Source organism: Asparagus officinalis, chromosome 8 (assembly GCF_001876935.1).
Source record: "Asparagus officinalis chromosome 8, Aspof.V1, whole genome shotgun sequence".
Classification (NCBI taxonomy): domain Eukaryota; kingdom Viridiplantae; phylum Streptophyta; class Magnoliopsida; order Asparagales; family Asparagaceae; genus Asparagus; species Asparagus officinalis.
The window spans coordinates 47,892,492-47,897,966 of NC_033801.1; positions in this window are offsets into that span (position 1 = coordinate 47,892,492).

A 5,475-nucleotide genomic window follows, 5' to 3' on the forward strand; every position below is an offset into this window, starting at 1 on the left:
TTCTCCATTGTGGACGGATCAGCTGTAGCCATGTTCGTCATTAGGGCTTTGAATACTTCCCCCAGACTTTTATCGGAATCCCATTCCGAGGAATCTGACAGGTACCCATCTTTGTATTGCTCAGATGATTGGTTATTGATTAACCAGCAACATTCGTCTTCTGAAGAAGATATTCTGGCTTGATAAAACTCAATGTGTTGTTGAGCTTCCAAGCGTTTTTCATCCAACATTTCGAGTTTTTCGAGACGTTTCTGATGTTATTCTTCTGTCGTCATCTCAGTTGCGAGGGCGATCCGAAGGGATGGGATTTGGATTTCTAATGGTAGCACAGCTTCACATCCGTATACCAACGAATATGGGGTAGCTCCTGTAGGTGTGCGTATGGTGGTACGATAAGCCTATTTCCATGAGTTTGCGCGCTTCCGGACTATACTTAGATAAATGCAGACCAGGTTTGTCATCATTCTCATCTTCCCTTAAGAAATGATCTGGTAATGGAAAACCCTCTCCTTTACCGTAAATCACTTCTCTTTCGCCTCCTATTTTGGCAGGGATGACCAGGGTTGTTTCAAAAGAATGCTGGAGGCGCATCTTTGCTACATAGGACGATTGAAGCGGCGCATATAAATCGGGATTATCATACAATCCCTTTATTACATCATCAAGAGACAGTGAGTACTCTAATAAGCTGTTGACGAAATATCTTGAATTTTGAACTTGTCACAAAACCTGACGAAAGCGTTGCTTATGCACTGTGGACCGTTGTCATGAATGATCCGTCTTGGCACATCGTGTCGGTATATGACATGATGTTTGATGAAATTGATGGCGTTGTTCGTCTTCACTTCTCTAAGCGGAATCGCTTCAGCCCACTTTGAAAAGTAATCCGTGATTGCGAGAATGAATCGATCACCTTTGACTGAAGGGGGAAAAATAGGACCGACAATGTCCATACCCCATGTCTCGAACGGCCAAGACGTGGTCGACGTGTGTAACTGCTCTGGTGGTTGGACTTGACAGGCATGACATTCTCGGGCGTATTTGATTGCATCATGAACCATTGTTGGCTAAAAATATCTCATTCTCCTGATGCGATCATACAGTTTGGGACCGGGCTGATGCGCACCACATTCTCCTTCGTGTGTTTCCTTAAGAACTTCTTCTGCTTCTTTGTTCGAATGGCATCGGAGTAACAAACCATCGTACCCTTGATGGTATAATGTATGGGTCTCGGTATTATAGAAGAATCTTAGTGCTCTTCGGCGGATTGATTCCTTTTCTTTTACATCCTTTGGCAAAATACCATATTGGACGTAGTCAATGATAGGAAAACGCTAATCTCGGGACTCAGACCCAATTTGAGTTGAATTCACCTCCTTGGCGCTTATGTTTCTATCATCTTCCTCTTCAATATCCATATTGTATATGGGTATGTAGAGTTGATGCGTCCTTACTGTGACTAATAGTTCAGTTTCGGGAGGCTGCGCAAGTGATACCGCTAGCGCTGCTAGTGCATCCGCATAAGCATTCTGGAGACGAGGGATGTATTCAATAAAGAATTCTTCAAAAGAATCTGCCATTTTGATGGCCTCCTGGTGGTACGGGATCAGGTCTTGGTTCCTGACTTCATACTCTCCACGGACTTGGTTGACTATCAATTGAGAATCCCCAAAAGCTTCGAGATATTCGACCCCCAGCTCCTTGGCGAAACTGAGTCCAATGAGAAGTGCATTGTACTCGGCTACGTTATTGGAACATGGACTAGTCAGTGAATAAGCCCGAGGCATCACATGTATCCCCGGGGAAACTAAGACAACTCCAACTCCGGAGGAGACTTTAGAACATCCAGGGGTTATTGCCACATTAACTGCCCTCGAAGCACCATCAAAGTATAATTGCCATACTTGTTGGTGCGATGTAGTGTTAACCTCGTGGGTTTCATCCGGCAAGTCATCATATACTTCTGCCGTATCTGTGGTCGGGTTTGCCGCCAAAAGGTCACAAATCGCCTGTCCTTTTATCGACTTCTGCTGCTTGAAGTGCAAATCGTATTGGGACAAGAGAAGGGCCCACTTCGCTAACCGCCAATTCATAGAGGACGTAAATCGTCTGTCTAACCAAGTAATGCCGCATCTTTTGCATTGCGAATACCAATACGAGGCATTCTTTCTCAATCATCGGATATCGAGACTCGGCACCTACCAAGGTTCGACTTAGGTAATAGATTGTCTGTTTGTGACCGTTATCATCGTCTTGTGCTAGTAAAGCACTTATTGAGTGGTTCATCGCCTTGAGGTAAATCAAGAACGGTTTACCTGATTTTGGTGCAACGAGAACAGGAGGATTCGTCAGATATGTTTTGATATCTTCGAGTGCTTTTTGGCAGGCGTCGTCCCAAATAAATGACACACCTTTCTTATTTAGCTTAGAAAATGGTTGGCACTTCCCAGAAAGATTTGAGATGAACCGCCGGATGTAAGCTAAACTCCCTTGCAATCCTCTGAGTTCTCTTAGATTTCTAGGGGGTTGCAATTCATGTATCGCCTTCACCTTATCAGGATCGATATGTATACCTTTAGTGGTGATGACGAATCCAAGGAATTTTCCGCTGGACATTCTAAGGAAGGATTTAGTAGGGTTCATCTTCAATTGATGACTCCGCATGAGATCAAACATCGTCTTCAAGTCCTTGATGTGATCTTCTTTGTTGTGACTTTTTACAACCAAATCATCAACGTAACACTCGACTGTTTTCCTGAGATGTTTTTGGAAAATCTTAGTCATTGCTCGCTGGTACGTGGTGCCTGCATTCTTTAGACCGAAAGGCATCACCGTGTAGCAAAAGACACCAAGGGGCGTTCTGAACGCTGTATGTTTCTCGTCATCTGGATGCATCTTGATTTGGTTATATCCTGAAAAGCCATCCATAAAAGACATTATCTCAAATCCGCACGTATTGTCGATAATGACATCCGTGATTGGGAGAGGAAAGTCATCTTTTGGACATGCCGTATTCAGGTCCCTGAAGTCGATGCAAATCCTGATTTTACCATTCTTCTTCATGACTGGAACAATGTTGGCTATCCAGTCTGGATGTTTCTCCTCTCGGATAAATCCTGATTTGATCAATTTCTTAACCTCTGCCTCAATGGCTTCCATAATCTGCGGACGAAACCGTCTTTGCTGTTATTTGACAGGTTTGGCATCCGACTTGATATCAAGGCGGTGCATTGCCACATTGGGGTCGAGCCCTGGCATGTCTTCATAGTTCCAAGCGAAGACGTCAATATATTCCCTGATGAGAGCAATTAATTCCTCCTTCTCATTTGAGGGAAGACTATCGCTGATGAATATAGGCTTTGGATTAGCCTCGTCACCCATGTTAACTTGGACTATTTTATCTTCAGTAGGGGGTTCTCTCTGTTCAAACCTATCACCATACTGCATGTTCAGGTGATGAACCCATGGGTCTTCCCATGTTGGCATTTGATCGTCGTCCTCCATTGTGGACGGATCAGCTGTAGCCATGTTCGTCATTAGGGCTTTTCTCCGAGTGTGAAATCGTAGCCCTGCTTTTCCATGAGCTTGCGTGCTTCTGGACTATACTTGGATAGATGTCGACCAGGTTTGTCATCATCTTCATCTTCGCTTAAGAAATAGTCTGGTAATGGGGAGCTTTTTCCTTTACCGTAAATCACTTCTTTTGCGCCTCTTATTTTGTTCGGGACGACCATGGTTGTTCCGAAAGAATGCTGAAGGCGTTCTTTTGTTACATAGGATGACCGAAGCGGCATATACAAATCAGGATTATCATACAACTCTTTTATCACATCATCAAGAGACAGGGAGTACTCCAAATCGTTATTTATTTCAACATCGGCAAGTTGCCAATTACAACCTCCATCTGACGATTGTTCATCGTCAAGATTGATTACAAAGGGTACAATGTCATTTAAAACAAAACCACCATTGTAATCGAATCCGGCTTCAGAATCAGCTTCTTCTCCGCTGTCTGTGCCCTGGGCCGATGGTTCAGTATCGGATTCGTTACCATAAAGGAGAGAATCAGTGAAATAATTCTCATACCCTTTGAATGGTTGCTTATCCGCGACCACCGTCCTAACCTTGTTATCAGTTTCGACATATTTCAAACACTGATGGAGAGTGGATGGGATTATAACGTTACTATGGATCCAAGGTCGACCCAATAGTAAGTTATATGAAGTCTCGGCATCGATCACATAACATATGACTTCCGTTTTCAAATCACCCATTTGACATTTTATCCGGATCTTACCCAAGGGTCTTGACCCGCTAGTGTTGAATCCATAGATAACAGTGCCTGTGGACGCCAACTTGCTAACTGGAATGCTGAGGCTATGCATCAAGTGAAGCGGCATAATACTCACAGCAGAACCCGGATCCACTTGGATTCGGTTGACTTTGCTGGAGCCAATGTACCCAATGAAATATAGGGGTCGATCATGGTTCGAATTCTTCGTCTGCATATCCTCTTTGGTGAAGGTAATGCAGGGAAGGTTTTTAGCCGCTATATTGCAGTGTTGAATTAGCGATTCTGGCTGCTCAGGTACCGGCTTGATCTGAGCAAGGAACACTTCTGAATTGGCCAAGGCCTCTTGCAAGGCTTCCCTGGTTTCTTTAGACAACCGTAGCAACTCATACAATATTATCCGTGCTGGAATGTTAGCTAATTGAGCCATAATATCGAAGATGTGCGGAGTGTTCGAACTTTCCGGTTTATCTCTTCCAATCGGACGATTGAAACGAGACTGCTTCAGATTTTGAACCTCCTGGGGCTTCTTTTCTTTCTGTTTATTAACCGGCTGTCGTCGAGCTTCTTCAACCGGCCTAGGAGTCGTAATCACACCCAGCTCCGTGAGAGTTCTGGCTGGTCCTAGTTTAGTCACCCCCTGCTCAGCTAACTGATCACTAGGTGATGGATAGTTGAAGTGATACAGATTTCCGCTTCTAGTGGCAAAGACTTCTTGTTCTTCTTCAGAGAGCGGGAAGGTAGGAGCTTCATTATCATCCTCTTCGAAGATCGTGGAGGTAGCATTGCAGGACTTGCCTTTACCCTTTTTGATCGAGGAAGTCGCCCACTGATCGTCTTCAATTAGATCGGGTACCCTTTTTGATCGAGGAAGTCGCCCACTGATCGTCTTCAATTAGATCGGGATGAACCCAGAGGATTTTGCCGTTTGGGGCTGTGTGTGGCACAAATTAGATCGGGATGAACCCAGAGGATTTTGCCGTTTGGGGCTGTGTGTGGCACAAGTCCTTTTTGGCGTTGCCCATATGGGTCGTCATTCACTATATTCATTCCTACTTTGGTGATGCGTTCTGGTTCAAACCATGATGTGGGCACTGATCCAAAGCTAATTGATACTGCATTTGCTCCGACATTCTTGGGCGGCTTCGGGGTTATGACGCCTACATCAATTAACGCCTAGATTT